General features: G+C 40.0%; 1 protein-coding gene across 11 annotated transcripts in view; it reads right to left on the minus strand.

The window, feature by feature from the left end:
• Positions 1-17711, minus strand: part of DENND1A (DENN domain containing 1A) — a 510341-nt gene that overhangs the window by 307943 nt on the left and 184687 nt on the right. For 2 of the 11 annotated variants that reach the window (XM_045043648.1, XM_045043649.1), the window contains exon 1: positions 6318-6656. The exons of 8 other annotated variants lie outside the window; for them this stretch is intronic. The gene's annotated coding sequence lies outside the window, so the exon portion shown is untranslated. Of the gene's footprint in view, positions 1-3653; positions 3724-6317; positions 6657-17711 lie in introns of those variants that run through there. One more of the 11 variants, XM_045043650.1, reaches the window with a different exon arrangement.

The following is a 17711-nucleotide window of genomic DNA, read 5'->3' on the forward strand; positions in this document are numbered from 1 at the left end:
TGTACTAATGTAAAATGCATTAGTGTTAAGGTGGGGGCTCCCAATCCACCCAGGGCCAAAGGGTTAATACAAAATGACAGAATTTAATGACTGCTATTATGGTTGCCAGGCAACCAAGAGAAGGTGTGCCATAAAGGCCTAATTAATGAATGAGGTAGCAAGAGTTTCTGTTAAGTTGGTAAGCAGTTCACAGTTCACCATTGGTTGGCTTTGCCCAGATGGTAATACTCTTAAGCTTTCTTAGCTCCACTGAGCAGCAGCAAAATAATGTGATTATAGTTGCAGCTCTGGCTAAAGTTCTGACATCCTTTCCATACTCAGTGCAATTTCTCAAGGCAGTTGAAACGAGAGTCTCCTACCAAGATTCATATCGAGGATTATATGTTTGCATTTGATTCCTCGTACATTCCAGGTTCAGAGGAACACTGGAATGATTATTTTCTGGGCGTGCTTCTGTTGCAGCAACGTTGAGAGTAATCAAAATTTGAGGCCAACGTTGAATTTGAATTAGGGGCTTTGTTGGAAAAAAAAGAAAAAAAAGTTTTCAAAGGAGAGTCCAGATGACATTGACAAAGGTCTGCGTTTGGGATGCCCATGACTTGCCAAGGTCTGGACTAGTGCTGGACGTTCACCATCTCCGTTTCCACAGCCCTTTAGGGTAGAAATCGCAGCCCTCGCTGTATAAGCTAAGGCTCTGGGAGGCGAAGTGCCCCCTCCTCAGCATCACACCCACCGCCAGAATGTGGCTTCAGGTTAGGACACACACCCTGTCCTGACCCCGGGTCCACTCGCTCCACAGGGCACTATGCTGCCACCGCTGTGGATGACAATCATGAGGACAACTGTCCTACAGAGAGTTCTCACTAGGTGTCAAAAACAGAGCTGGTACTGAATATCTACTATTTTATTTGACCTTCATCCTTTTCAACAACCGAGATTTTGCTGGTGTTATTAATTCCCATTCTAAAGAGAAGGAGAGTGAAGCCAAGTTAAGTATTTGCCCAACGTCGCAAATCTGTCAATGAGGAAACCAGCACTTGAACTCAAGTCTGTGGAGTCAAAGCCTTCCCCCTTTTCACCATGGCACACTGCCTCAGTAACTACCGCAGCTCTTAATTAAAGGCTGGCTCTAATTTAATTTCCATCCTGAAAATGGACAATATACTCAATTACTCTATTCCCTCCATGCCATGATCATCAATTAAATATGTGAACTCTTCTTTAAAGACTGCACCTTCTACATCAAAATGTAACTCAAAATCACCATGTACTCAAACAGGGGAAGGTCCCTGAGAGCAGTGTAACGGATTGGCGAGAGGAAAAAAGGTTTTCTTCACCCCCTCAGCTAAGTCTTAAAGAAGACAGAAAACAAGAGGGGCTGGGGATGGGGGGCGGGGGGGGGGGGGGGCGGGGAGAGAGAAGGGGCAGCTGTCTCAGATGGCCTGAGCTCCGGGGGAAAATGCTCTTATTCTTTAATGGAAGAAGGTCTGCCCATGCTGAGGGACCAAAGAGGGGGGCCCCAAATGAACAAAGGTAAAGAGAAGAGGAAGAAAGATTGGTCTGAGACCAGCTAAAGTGTTCTCATTAATGGGCCTGCAACTTCAAATGTCATCAAAGTGGAGGACTCAGTTCAGCCTAGCAAAAGATCAGAAGAATTGCCCCTCCGATCCTTTCATTCAGCAAAATACGGTCTTTTGACCAGGCCCAGCAAACAGTACAGACACATGCTCACCTTTCTGTCAGGGCGATTCAAAACACATTCAAACTATTTTCTGACTAATCTTAGCAGAATTAACTTTACCATTCCTTCATGGTTTGGTCCACAATAATTTACAACTCACTCTTACTTATCATTGGCAAGTTTCGGAAGCCAAGATTGGCTTCCTGCTGCCACCCAGGATCTGTGTGCGTTATTTCAGTTCTGTGGTTTGTGAGCGTACACCTGGGAAACACAAGATAGGAGAGTTCATGCAAAATGGAATGAAAAGACTAAATCGGCCACCTTTGCCCAAAAGAAATGGCGTTCATTCTTCCAACAAACATCTCATGGGCATTTAAGAGACAAAACGCTAGGAATTTAGGTATACAAAACAGGACTTTTCAATTATTAGCCTTCAAGATTTCTAGATCATAAATGATAGTCTTTCCAAGTGTGGGAGTGACGGCCTGTCTCTCACCTTCGACCGCAAGCTTGCTTCCTCGCTCTCCTCTACCCTTCGGCACTAACACAGGTCAGGAAGCGAGGCTTGGGACCCACATCGGCATCTCCACACTGGAGTGAAAAGGATTTTCTCAGACACAAATCCGATTATGTCACTCCCTTACTTAAGATTCCCCAGGTCACTCTTCACTGACTTCAGGTTCAAGTCCAAAAGCCACGACGTGGCATGTGAGGTCCTTGCTCTCAGGCTCCCCCTGCCAGAGGCACTCTGCTGGAAGCACAGTTAATGACTTGCCACTAGGCAGAGGCACCTGGCCGTGCCTAGCCGCCTTGCTGCCTGGCCTCTCTGCTGTGTGATTCAGCCTGCCTCTAATGCTCTTTCTATTCCCCATTCCTACCCCTGCTCCCCAATTCCCTGGGTTAAACATGCTCACTTGCCCTGTCAGTCTCAGTTTACTTCCCACCTCCCCCGGGGCTCTCCTCTTTCACGCACTCACCACGTTGAAACTGTTGGCTTGACCACATTCTCCCACAAGAACACCTCGTCTCCGCACTGCTGCTTCGTGTAGAACACAGTAAATGTTTACTGAACTGACGTTTATTGAATGAAGGAATAGACTGTAACACTAACCATATTCTGGTATGATCTTTGTGCCTGCTGCCCTGATTGCTGAAAGAAAGAAAGAAAGAAAGAAAGAAAGAAAGAAAGAAAGAAAGAAAGAAAGAAAGAAAGAGAGAGAGAAAGAAAGGGAGAAAGAGAGAGAAAGAGAGAGAAAGAGAGAAAGAGAGAGAGAAAATTCCAGATTTCCCTTCCTTCCTTATTCTTCTCAAAGGCACTGAACTAGTCTAACCTTTGTAGTCTCAGCAGTCGGCGCTCGCTCCCATTTTTAAAGTCAATTGAGTTGCTCCAATTAACCTGCATTTCTCATCCTAACCCCCAGAGTTGGAAACTGAGAGCCACAATATAAAACCAGCACCACTCATCAGGGCAGACTGGAAAGAGGGAGGGCCAGGGTCACAGATGTGGAGCATCCAGTCAGGTTCTAAAACCACACACACCTAAACTTTCCTCATAAGACTTTAGCATGAATTTCATCCTTTAGTGGTACTGAAAAATAAACACTGCCTTCCCAATGCTGGCTCCAGGCCAAATCTGTCTTCAACTTTGGCACTGAGAGTTAACCACCTGGAGTGAGGGGGAGGAGAGGGGAGGAGAAGAGAAAAGTGAGGAGAAGCCGGAGGAGCACAAAATGGCAAAATATATATATATATATATACATTCATGGAGCAAACTTCAGAAGAAAAGCCGGGTTGATTTCAAATGAAAGCTAGGATGCAGACAGGAGGTGGCAGCATGGACTTGAGGTCTGAGCATCAAAATGCCTGGCCAGGCCTCCCCACCCAGCCTCTCCTTCAAGGCTGGGCCACAGACGCCGGATCATAACCTCTCTGAGCACATGTCTGTCCTCTGAAAAAGGAAGGAGCAACTCACCTCTGTTCGTCTACAGGACGCTCTAAGAACAAAAAGACTGAGAGGATTAGCAATTCTTCAAAGAACCAAGCTGTAAAAAAAAAAAATGACAGACGATCCCTAAGTGTTCTGAGAGTGGATACAAAATTGTCAAAATGTAAACGTGCCTTCTAATTTTGCCTAATATTCTAATTTGGTTTCTAATGACTCAAGACCATGAAACTGGCTTTACTCTATACCATTTCAGTCTGGTTCAAAAGCCATTAACAAACGCATCATCGGGAAAATTCTCAGCAAAGAGAAACTCAAAGGCAACTCTTCATTCGGTTCCGAAATCTCATTTTCAAGGAGTTCCAAGTTTATAGTATATCATCCCGGCAACTGTAATGCCATTCAGACCGCAATGATAACCAATTATGCCCCAAGCCTCACTAACTATTAAAGCTTTAGATTTAGCTAAAAATGTAGCTGCTGCATATGAAACTGGCTCATGACCCTCATTATATTTTTGCTCAAGAAATTCCCAATATTAGTGATTAATTGTGAATTAAATGCAAAAATTCAGTGACGTTCAGAGACAACTTACAAAGCCTTTTAAGACACTTAAAAGCTGAATGGCTCAGGTCTTTGATGTGACTGAATGCTTTACAAACCAACTTGGGAAAAGTTTCCTTCGCTCCAGTATGCAAAGTCAGCCGCCCGTGACTCCAGGTTCTAGAGTGTGATTTGGAAGCATTTTAGCATCACACTCCTCATAATTCAAATCCTGGTTTGTGTCTGTCTTTGTATAGGTCATTGTTGGCCAGATGGAAAATATTAAGGAAAAGATATTGCAACGAAACCAGCAGGCTGCGGCACACAGTTGCAAGGTCCCAGCTAAGCTCGCGCAGACCGGCAGGCGGGCTCTGCTCAGCCACAAGCAGGGCCCTGGTGCCTCCTCTCTCTCTGCCCAGCGGCAGGAGGGCCCCAGGCCAGCTGAGAGCGGCCACTGTGCCAAACAGACTGTGCGAGTCTCACTGCTCGGATGCTTCCAGAGAAAGAGGGAGAATCGATGGGCTCCTTTTGTAAACAACTTCTTGTGCTCTCAGGCTGTGACTGACTTCAAAGGTGGCATAACTTAATCCTGTCACAAATTATGCCATGAAAATCTTGAGGCAGTGTTCGTCCCGAGGAAATACCTGTGTGGTCACTTAAAAACTGGATTCTCACAGGTCAACGGCACACGACAAAAGAAAACCGAGGGCAGCTTTTAGCAAGGAAGAAAAACTGCACAGCCAAATAGAACTTCTCACTGTTTAAACCCATTGTCAGCAAAATCTGGCCGGATGTTAGCAAATACAGACCTTAAAATATCAAAGTTTCTGTTGTGCTAGGCTACTGCTCTGTCTCCATTAACAGGTCCCGACTCACAGCATTGACTCACCCTCAAACATTTTAGAATAAAAAGTCTTAATTGCTAATAACGATGAAACATTAATAAAGGCTAAGTCTGCAACAGTCATTCTTCTGAAGACTTTATGTGTATTAAATTTCTAGAAAAAGTCATTTTTTTTTTAACCAGGAAAAGCTCTCATTTAGAAATGACGTAAGGTAGGTGCCATGATCATTATTCCCTTCACACAAAGGCTTAGAATAACTCAATAATAACCTGCCTAAGATTTAACCCAGGGGCTGACTACAAATCCAGATTCTTCCACTCCTCCATGCTGCCTCTCTGCATCATTGGAACAAACTTTAGCCATTCTAAGCATGACTATTTCCGAAATGCACTAGACCATGAAGCCCTTGAGGACAGGGATAGGGTTTTATTCACAGCTGAATCCCCAGGGCCAGCACAGACCGAGAACGAATGAAGAAAAAAAAAAAACCAAAATGAATGGAGCCAGTAGAAGGAAGTGAACAGAGTAGGAAGAGGCGCCTGAGGCCTTTCCCCCTTGCCCACAAGCAAGCATCCATGCTGGGGAGGGTCAATGAGCATCCAAGTGTCACAGGAGAGAATACAGCACTTGGGTGGCTCTTGGTAACTGGAAAAAAGAAATTAGTGTGCAAAGAGGAAGTCCTGAATATGGATTTTCATCCTAGGATTCAAGACCATAGAAGGGGTTCTGTGAAAACCCCGTAAAACTTTATAAGGACATCCCTAAAACACTTTGTTGAAAATAGTTCCTGGAGCTTTCAGCAGATTTTCAAAGGATTCCCATCATCCCAAAGGTTAGCCCCAGAAAGTATTAAAATTGGAGAAGATATATCTTGAGAGAGCAGAGTAGGGAAGACCAGGAATCCTGGTGCTCGGGGTGGGGGGGCTGTGTTCAAGTCATGCCCTCCGGCAGCCACTCCACATTGGTCATGTCACTGCTGACCTTCAGGTCAGTGCTGTCATCTGTAATTTACATAGTTGCCAAAAGAACTAAATCAGACGATGAGTGTTGAAAGCATTAAGGCAGGATACGTCCTCTCTACCTGGTCGCACACCAAGTGCGTATGCTATACGACAATAAACCATGAACAGGAGATGGTACAGAACCACTGAAGGAAATACAATGGAGGTAACAGCTGCTGTTATTTTCCCTGAAACTATTCTCTTCTTAAGTCATCTAAGAGGAAAGATCCAGAAAACACCCTCTTTTTCCAGAGCGTATACTACAAAGCCTCATTCTAAATCAAGCTAAAAGTTAATACACATACCTTAGACAAGATTTTGAGGTAAAAGAAGTTGAATTGTATTTTCATAGGCATAGCAAAACAAAAGAAATTCTAAAATGCTATGACACCAACTGAAAGAAGGAAACATGGATTGTCTCAAAACTAGTCCACAGAGAACCCTTTTCGGATCCTCCCAGATGTATCCTCTGAAGTTTCTGCTTTGACATCATAATTACAAAATGGTGTAAGGGCCATGAAGTCACAAACAGATGAAGAATCAGAGAACAAACATCAAGAAACAATCTTTTACTCGCTAAAGACCTTAAGTGATAGGAAAATACCTTCAGAAAACAAAGATTCTAAGTTAGAGTGAAATTAATGAAAAAGTAGTATTTAATTTTTTAACTATACCATTTGCATTAGCACCTCCTCCCTCAAAAAAGCCAACAACAACAACAACAACAACAACAACAACAACAACAACACAACAAAAACAGGAAAGAAACATTTAGGTATAAATGTAAGAAAATCTGTATGGGAATTGAATGCTGAAAATCTCCAAATACCAAAGAAAGAAATTAATTCAGTCCTAAATAGATGGAGAGATGTACCGTGTTCATGGAAGACTCAAACATTGTTAAAATGCCAAATCTCACAAACTGATTCAACTCAATATTAATCCAAATCCCAGTGGATTTATGCAATAAGGCAAAGGAACTAGAAGAGCAAGCACAATTTTTAAAAAAAAACACAACTAGAAGAACCGTGATTTCAAGACTTACTATAAAGCTACAGTAACCAAGACAGTATGGTATTGACAGACACAATGACCAGTGAAACAGGATAGAGTTCATAAACCCATCCAAATATAGTTCATTTTGACAAAGGCATGAAGGTAATTCAATAAAGATGAACTTTTCAAAAAATGGTGCTGTAACAACTAGACATCCAGATGCAAAAATCAAAAACACCAAAAAATCTCAACCTCATACCCTAAAAAAAAAAAAACCTCAAAATGGATCACAGATCCAAATGTAAACTATAAAACCACACAAAATTCCCAAAAATAAAACACAGGAGAAAATCTTTGTGGCCTTGAGGAAGGCCAATAGTTCTTAGATGTGACACTAAAAGCATGATCCATAAAAGACTGATGTGTTAATAAACCTTCCCAAGATGATAATCCTTTGCTTTGTGAAACAACCCTGAGAGAATGAATAGACAAGCCACAGAAAGAAAATATTTGCAAATTATGACTGACAAAAGGTTTGTATCAAGAACACTTTAAAAACTCTTAAAACTTAACAATAGATGAACCAACCAATTTTTTTAAATGGGCAAGACATTTGAATAGACGCTACCAAAAATGATACACAGATGGCAAATAAGCCATAAAAAGATGCTGAAAATCACTAGTCATTAAGGAAATGCAAATGAAAGCCACAACAGATCCCACTAACACCTAACAGAAGTAAAAAAAAAAAAAAAAAAAAAAAAGTGACAATACCAAATGCTGGTGAAGATGTGGAGCAACTGGAACTCTCATATGTTGCTGGTAGACATGCAAAATGACGCAGCCATTTTGGGGAAACAGTTTGGCAGTTTCTTGTAAGGTGGAACATAGAGTCAGCATATGACCCAGCAATCCCACTCCTAGATGTTTACCCAAGAGGAGCAAAAACTTGTATTCACACAGAAATCTGTATGCAAATGTATGTAACAGTCTTCTTCATAATCACAAAAACTGGAAACAACCCAAAAGCCCTTCAATAATGAATGGATAAACAAACTGTGGTTACATCCATACAATGGAATGCCTATTCAATGATAAAAAGGAATGAGTCACTGATATGCACCACATAGATGTATCTCAAATGCATTTTGCTATGTGAAAGAAACCAGTCCCCAAAAGAAACAGATCATATGATTACGTTTTAGTGGCACTTCAGAAAAAGCAAAAATCAGGATGGAGAACAGATCAGCCATCATCAGGGGTTAGCAACAGGAGGAGGATTTGACTATAACAGGCAACACAAGGAAATTTGGGAGGGAATTTGGAATTGTCTGCATCTTGACTGCAGTTTAGATATAGGCCTATGCACTTGTCAAACTTTAAAACTGTACATTAAAGAAGTGAATTTTATTGTATGTAAACTGAACAATTTTTAAATTAGTCATAGTATCTACTTTTTAATTTTATTATTATTATTATTTCTAAATTTACAACCAAGTTAGTTAACATATAGCAACAATGATTTCAGGAGTAGATTTCTTAATGCCCCTTACCCATTTAGCCCATCCCCCCCTCCCATAACCCCTCCAGCAACCCTCTGTTTGTTTTCTATATTTAAGAGTCTCTTACATTTTGTCCCTCTCCCTGCTTTTATATTACTTTTGCTTCCCTTCCCTTATGTTCATCTGTTTTATACCTTAAAGTCCTCATATGAGTGAAGTCATATGATATTTGTCTTTCTCTAATTTCGTTTAGCATAATATCCTCTAGTTCCATCCACGTAGCCACAAATGACAAGATTTCATTATTTTTGATTGCCAAGTAATACTCCATTGTGTGTATGTATGCATGTGTGTATACATGTATATATAGTGTGTGTGCGTGTGTGTACATACATACATGTATATATATATGTATGTATGTACACACACACATGCGCGCACGCGCGCGCGCACACACACACACACACACACACACACACACACACACACACCTACCACATCTTCTTTATCCATTCAGCCATCAATGAACATTTGGGCTCTTTCCATACTTTGGCTATTGTCGATAGCACTGCTATAAACACTGGGGTGCATGTGCCACTTTGAAACAGCACACCTGTATCCTGTGGAAAAATACCTCCTAGTGCAATTGCTGGGTCATAGGGTAGTTCTATTTTTACTTTTTTGAGGAACCTCCATACTATTTTTCAAAGTGGCTACACCAGTTTGCACTCCCACCAGCGGGGCAAAAGAGATTCTCTTTCTTCACATCCTCCCAACATCTGTTGTTGTCTGAGGTTGTTAATGTTAGCCATTCTGACAGGCATGAGGTGCTATCTCAGTGTGGTTTTGATTTGTATTTCCCTGATAATGAATGATGTGGAGCATTTCTTCACATGTCAGTTGGCCATCTGGATGTCTTCTTTGGAGAACTGTCTATTCATGTCTTTTGCCCATTTCTTCACTGGGTTATTTGCTTTCTGGGTGTTGAATTTGATTAAGTTCTTTATAGATTTTGGATACTAACCCTTTATCTGATATGTCGTTTGTAAATATCTTCTCCCATTCCATCGGTTGCCTTTTAGTTTTGCTGATTGTTTCCTTCGCTGTGCAGAAGATTTTATCTTGATGAGGTCCCAATAGTTCATTTTTGCTTTCGTTTCCCTTGCCTCTGGAGGCGTGTTAAGTAAGAAGTTGCTGCGGCCAAGGTCAAAGAGGTTTTTGCCTTCTTTCTCCTCTACGATTTTGATGGCTTCCTGTCTTACGTTTAGGTCTTTCATCCATTTTGAGTTTATTTTTGTGTATTGGTGTAAGAAAGTGGTACAGGTTCATTTTTCTGCATGTTGCTGTCCAGTTTTCCCAGCACCATTTGCTGAAGAGACTGTCTTTATTCCATTAGGTATTCTTTCCTGCTTTGTCAAAGATTAGTTGAACATCCTTTTGTGGGTCCATTTTTGGGTCCTTTATTCTGTTTCACTGATCTGAGTGTCTGTTTTTGTGCCAATACCATACTGTCTTGATGATTACAGCTTTGTAATACAGCTTGACGTCCAGGGTTGTGATTCCTCCAGCCTTGGTTTTCTTTTTCAGGATTGCTTTGGCTATTCAGGGTCTTTTCTTGTTCCATACAAATTTTAGGATTGTTTATTCTAGCTCTGTAAAGAATGCTGGTGTTATTTTGATAGGGATTGCAGTATCTCTTAATTTTAAAAGGAAATAGATTTAAACTTCTCTAATATCCTTATTTGATCAAGTTTGTTTAGAAATGCAGGCTCTAGGGGCACATGGGCGGCTCAATCGGTTAAGCATCCAACTTCGGCTCAGGTCATGACCTAGCGGTGGTTTGTGAGTTCGAGCCCCAAGCCGGGCTCTGTGCCAACAGATCAGAGCCTGGAGCCTGCTTCGGATTCTGTGTCTCCATCTTTCTCTGCCCCTCCCCCACTTGTGCTCTCTTGGTCTCTCTCAAAAAGAAATAAACATTAAAAATTTTTTAAAAGAAATGCAGGTTCTAGAATCAGAAGAATCCTGTCATTTTTTTTAGTTGTATCACTTTAGGCAAACTACTTAATCTCTCCAAGTCTCAGTTTCTTCATCTGTACAATGGAGACCACAGCACCCTCTCCTAAGGTCCTTATAAGGATTAAATGAGAAGTGGCAAGTGCATGGAAAGCATTCAGCAAATATCAAGTATTTAATAAATATGAGCTGTTATTGAATTTGTATGCATATTTTAGCAAGTTTTTTAAGTTATGGAAATAAAGGATGTTGCATTCGCTCAAAAACCAGAACTACTTTAAGGTTATAAGGCTATATGATATGATACCTGAAAAACCAAAAGAAGTCAGTTTTTCAGAGGAAATTGTTTAAAATACACAGATGACAACCATTTACACAATCATCTAATATTCTGTGTTCTTCTTAGCAGTGTTCAACATTACAACGGATTGGTTATGTGTCTTCCAAGCAGACCCCTGGGCCTCCAGTGGCATATCCAGACCTATAGACACCTAATAATTGTCTCCTTAACCTAACTCCGATAAGACAGAAAGTATGGGATGGGGGCAGCAGAGAAGAGTCAAATGCATACAGGTTTTAGAATCAGATGAGCTAGGTTCAAATACTGACACTATTAGTTAATAACTAATATTAACTTATTAGCTAATAACTAATGTCCAAGGCTCCTTTTCCTCTTCTATAAAATGAAAATACAGTTTCCCTTGCCAGACTGTCGTGAAGACAGAATGGGATCATGTTCATCACCATACCAAGCACTCAGTTCCCCAAATGTAATGGCTTCTACCTCTTTGGCAAATTTCTATCTCATTCTCTTATATTAACACATCCAAAACACGGCGTGGGAAAAATTTTTAAGTAATAAAAATTAAAAGCCATATTAGATTTCTAGTTGGTCACCAGGTAAAACTTGTATAGGGATCAATACTACAAAGTTGTATCATGTTGTTTTTTTGATACTCATAACAATCCTTTGAAGGACTTATGACTGTTCTCATTATATAGATGAGGAAAAGAAGTCCAGAAAAGTGAGGATATGCTTATGGAGACGTAGCTTAAAAAAACAAAAGCTGGGACTTGAACCTTCTGAGTTTATATTCTTGGCTTTTTTTTTTCATGTTTATTTTATTTTTGAGAGAGAGAGAGCACGCATGCACATGAGTAGGGGAGGGACAGAGAGAGAGGGAGATACAGAATCCCAAGCAGGCTCCAGGCTCCGAGCTGTCAGCACAGAGCCCAACGTGGGGTTTGAACTCACCAACTGTGAGATCATGACCTGAGCCGAAGTTGGACACTCAACCAACAAGTTAGCCAGGCACCCCTATTCTGGGCTTTTCAACCCAGGAGAATCAAGGAACAAATAAAAAGATACAGCCATCTAAAGGCTCAGTGACCTTCCCAGTATTAACCAGTTGATGAAAATTAAAATAGTCCAATTGCTACTATGATCACTTCTCAATGCTCTACACCTGTCAATCCAGGGAGGCATGCATAGTTACCATTCAGAGTCCCTACTATTTACCAGGCACTCTGCTGATTTGCAAATACTGTCTCAAACAACAACACCTTGAGGCAAATCTTTATGTCTGAATTTCAGAGATGGAGGAAAATGGTTTCAAGCGGTTAGATAACTTAACAAAGATCATAAGCTGTCGAGTGGGGGGCTGGGAAGCAAACACAAACCCATCTGATTCCAAAGCTCCCATTCTGCCCACTATACCACAGCGCTCACTTCCGGAAGCTTTAGGATGCTATTATGATTTTTAAATTTCCAAAGGGGCCAACTTCATGATTTCCTTACATCACCCTCACTGCATACACAAGCACTGAATATTCGCCTGAACATCTAGAAATTATCCTTTCAAAATAGTAAGCGTTGAGATGTATTTCCTTTGGAGAAGTTTTTATTATTAACCAAGAATTCAGAATTGCCAAAGCAACATCTACCTTTTAGAAAAATCACTGAAGGCAGTTAGACTGCACCTTCTCCATAGGTACTCAGACCTAGACATGCAGTTCTATTGAGAGGCAAAATTCCTCACAATAAGTAAACACACCAATAGCAATTTTGTCTTAACTGAGGCTGACGGCACGAATAAATGAAAAGAAGGTCTTCAGTAAGTGTTTGAGAACAGGACTTGTGAGCTTGGAAGGGCTAACATTATCATTTCCATTTAACAGAGGGAGAAAAATCCAGCATCTTAACCAAAGTCACACAGCCCATGAGTCTAAGCAGAGTCTAGATCAAAGGTCTTGACTGTTCTTATGCAGTGGTCTTCTCTTACTACATCAGGGTTTCAGGCTAGGTCATGTTATGTTGTTGCAAGGAGAAAGTCCCTTGCTCTCTTCGTTTCCCCAGGGAGAGCTGTCAGGGGGAAAAGATGATGACAACATAAAGCCACTGTTTCTACCTACTTAAAAAAAAAAATGGATGAGGTCTCATATTTAATGTTCCATCTAAAAGTTACGAAAATGCTAATAATCAAATGCAACTTTAAAAGTTTTGAACACTGCCGCACATTAGCAAGAATGTACTAAAATTTCTATAATCCCTCTGATCATGTATCTCAAACACATTCATGGGAATAAGGAAATCATCCAGGAAATGTGCATCACGGCAATAAAGCTCTAATAAGCTCATTGGAACTTAATAAGATGGTGTGATTTAAAAAAAAAAAAAAAAAGATCACAGGGGCACCTGGGTGGCTCGGTCAGTTAAGCGACCGACTCTTGATTTTGGTTCAAGTCATGATCTAGGGGTTCATGAGACCGAGCCCCACATCGGGTTCCATGCTAACAGTGCACACCCTGCTTGAGAGTCTCTCTCTCTGCCCCCTCCCACATGTGCATGCACGTGCTCTATCAAAAACAAATAAATTTTTTTTAAGTTATAGAATATTTGAGTCTTAAGGGATGATGACAACTATGTAGTCCAACTCCCTCATTTTACAGTTGAGGATGATACTGGTCCCATGTCACCTGGCCTATTAGTGCTACATGTATGAAACTTGAACCTGGATATTAAACCTAATCTTTTCTATACATATTAAAATGCTGCCAACGAAGACTGCCTTAATTGATTAAGATCAGTAGCCCCACATTGGCACTTAAAGTTACAGAATGTCAATATAATTTATTCAGCATTTTTAAGACAATTTTGTTAAAGCCAATGAGGAGACCTAAAGGAGCACAGTAGTTAATCCTGCCTGAGTTAGGATTATAATTATATTAGGTTTGAATTAGTGTTGGCATCTAATATGGAAAACATTTTTAAAAATTTTTAATTTAACCTTGAATTGAACTCAGTCCTGAAAGGGCAGCCCACCATATAATTGAGTAATTTGAATGAAATTTCCTAAGAAAACCTAGTTGTGTTTGGAAGAAACATAACGGAAGCAAAGATTTTTGTGTGCATCCCTTGATCTTTAAAATAGGAGTATGTGACAACAGGACATCCTCTCTCCAACCTCTGGAAACAAATTTCTAACCCCACTCTCTTCAGGGGACTTAGCAGCCATTGGAGCACTTCAAAGGGGGCCAAGGGGGCCAACAATGGGTTGGTATAAATTATGAGCAATTCCCATCCTTTGAAAATACTTTGAAAACAATAGTCTTAAAACAAATACACCTGACTTCCAAGTAAGGAAATAGACTGCCATTTGGTAGCTGTTATTGAAATTCACCATTTACACTTGAAGCTATTATGTAACCAAAAAACACAAATATCCCTCTGGGAAATTTACATGAGAAAATTCTTTCAAAGACCATATAAAAGAGTCCATGAGTTTAATGATCTTAGCTGAGAAAACTTCCTATAAGAATAAGAAATTGAAGTAAGAGGAACAATACCCAGAATGAAAAGCACTGAACATATTAACATTTATCAGGGGACTCGTAAACAGCATTTGTTAAAGAGGATTTTAAGATTAATAGCTAAAATGAAATGAAATTTAATACATATTTAACCTAATCTATATGTTTATTTGTTACACAGGATTTCAAAAACAGTCACTAAATGGAACTTACAACCCTAAACAATTGTTTGCGGATTCTCCTTTTACAGAGTAAAAACCTGAAGATAAATAATCATCACAAAACTGCGCATTGCTGACATCTGGGCCAGATTACATCAAACGCTGCATTTCTGTTCAACATAGCGCAAGAGAATAAAAAATTTTTTCCCAATTTAAACCTGTCCCTAGAGCCATAAAGAATGAAAATCTGCCCAGTCAACAGCTTCTGGGTTTGTGTGTGCGTACATGTGCATGTGCGTGTGAGTGGGGGGTGATGTTTTTGTTTGCTTGCTTGCTTTTCATTTTTTGCTTCATGCATTTGCAATACATCTATGTACTTTTCTCTCCCAACCCCCCTACCCCCGCTGCCCCACCATTTGTTGGCTACGTAATGCTCTGAAAACTTGTACTCTGATTTATTATGGAACAAGCCTCATCTGCTAAAATGCCAAAAGAATTGGCTCCTGGCTCAGAAACCATTTGAAGGACACCAGTAACTTTTGTTAAGGCTATTGTTTTATAGTTAAATACCATTCAGAGCAACTTGAACTGGATGGACCTTTCTGCTATCAAAGAGAGCAATTCAGTGGGTTGCCTGGGATTTGGCTGGCAGGCCATCCTAATATTTATCTGGGGACAACCTTCACCTTTGGCTAGAAAATACTAACACAGAGCTTGAAATTGACCAAAGTAAGGAAAGTAAATACCATGGAAAAGGCTTAATCTGGATGTGCTGTGGCTATTGATGGAAATGATGGAACCGGTAAGACTTTGTTATAACATGTTCATGTGTGTGTGCGCACACACCTATGTACAAAAGCAGCTAAAGATACTTAGTATGGCTTTCAGCTAGAATCTAACATTCCAGCCTTTACCTCAGTCTACAAATGTTTTCAAAAATAAAATCTAAAGGACCCAATCTGTTGTCCTCCCATACTCTCAAAAACACTGCCAACCACTCTGACTTTAGTGTTGCTTTTCACTAGCAAAAGGTAGGAGAAAGGGAATTTGTGAATTTTCAGAGCTGACTTAAGTTTTAAGTAATTATCTTGCAGACACTAGGCCAGGCAGTGCAGTTAGGGAGTATGACAGCCTAGCCCAAAACTAGGAGAAGAGGGAGGGAAAAAAACAGGCACACCCTAGGCTTTCTTCCTAAGCTTCGGGATTCCTTATTTTCTCATTAAGAATAAATTCTAAGGCATTTATCATTCCTAAGCTCTACAACTAACTTCCTATACTAAATAAAGATAATCTTCAGATATAATAAAGCTAAGAGGGGGGGGCAGACTTTAAAGCATCTGGAGTGACAAATTGAGAAAAGAAATGTGGTAACCCATGGAAAAATCTCAGTCCGGCTTAGATCTGACTTGTAGCTGAAAGTTATCTCAAGTTTTCAGGTTCTACTCTTCTGAGATGATGAACTCATACTATCATTTTTAATGAGAGGCTCATATCTGCCTTTGATGTGTGAAAGACACTCCCAGCTGGAGGAGAGTACAAGAAAGATCTAAAATATTTGCTTCAGCTGCAAAGAGCTATTAATGAAAGTTTAGAAAATGAGGTAGCATTAGAGGGGCAAATCTTTAGAAAAAAAGATGACATACTCTCATCTTATGAACTCTTGGGCAGGGGGGCAGGGGGGAGAGGGAATATTCCAGTAAAATGAAATCTGAAAAATAATCTTCCCTTCTCTACACACCAGAATTCCTCACCCTCCTCCATCTTGTCCAGAGCACATTCTTAATCCCCTGGTATGTAGGAGACAGAAAATGGGCTTCCTATAATTTGCTATTCACGCAAAACACCAAGAGTGAGACTCACACAATAAATACAGAGGTTATGAAACCCAATGGATTCATCAGCTCAAATGGAGGAGACTTTTAGAATTCTTATAAAGCAACTTTTAAGTGTGTTTAAGAAAGAGATAATTTATAGTGAATTCCCATACGAAGGGGAACTCAACACAAATTTGAAGAATTCTACATAATTCTCTGTACTGCTTAATGTTCTGAGATTACTATCATTTTTTTTGTCAAAAAAGCAATCAAACATAGAATCTGGCTTTCTTAATCACCTATTAATCTATCTAAATATCTTGTCTAACAACATAATCTATTCTTAGTATGGGAAGCAACCATTAAACAATTTCCACAGTCCACTAAAGACTTTTTTCAATTTAATGCAAGTAATAACTATTTGTTGTATTGACATGTTTATAAAATACTACAAAGTGAAATATCACTCTGATTCACCGTATTACACAAGAGCTGCATAAGGCAAGAAAGTATATGGAAAAACCATCTACTTCTGTCTTTGGTACGGAAATCTACACAAATCGCAGCATTTAAATTTTCCAATACAAAGTATGAAACACAGACAAAGATGCAATCAGTAATGTCATGAAAAGGGGCTCTGTAACGATTTTCTATGTAGAGTCTGGGACATTTTCAATCATTCTTAGCTGGTCTACAGAGTAACTACATTCCCTGAATGAGCAGTGAGAGTCACAGAGGCAGCAAAGTATTTGAGACCTTTTCATTGGATTCCCTTTGATAGAAGGAAAAGAGAAGCAGATGATGAAAATATAAGTTCCTTTCTGGAAAAAAAAAATCCACATTACTAACTCCCAAATTAGATGTTTTATATAACATTTTTACCTGTATGTTAACAACTTTACAAAGTAGGTCTCATTATCTTCATTTTATAGATATGGGAAATGAGGATCAGAAAAGTGTTCCGATCTGTCACATGGCTAAGAAGTCAGAACTTGAGTCTAGTTCTGACTAAATCTAAAAGCTTTTCTTTAGAACTTTAGGTGACTCAACATGAGAGCATCATCTATCTTCTGTGGGAGGAATAAATGCTCTAAGGTAAGGGTGGTGAGGAAGGGAAACTGAGACTGGGAAATAACTTATTTCATCCACTTTGTTCATTCAACAAATACTTACACAGCGTCTTCAGATTAGGTACATGTGAGTGTTCTCTCTTAATTACATCTAAACTCTTGTGAAGTCTCTAGGAAATCATAGAATTTCTCTTTCCAGAGTTGTCATGTTCCTAAGGCCTATGTGCCATTGATTCCTAGGCCAACATGACATCCCCTTTTTTCCCCTCACACATGCCTGGCTGAAATCACACCAAACCTCAGCAGCTTTTAGAAGTGATGGGGTTTGCTAGA

The sequence above is a fragment of the Felis catus genome, chromosome D4, assembly GCF_018350175.1.
Source record: "Felis catus isolate Fca126 chromosome D4, F.catus_Fca126_mat1.0, whole genome shotgun sequence".
NCBI classification, from domain to species: domain Eukaryota; kingdom Metazoa; phylum Chordata; class Mammalia; order Carnivora; family Felidae; genus Felis; species Felis catus.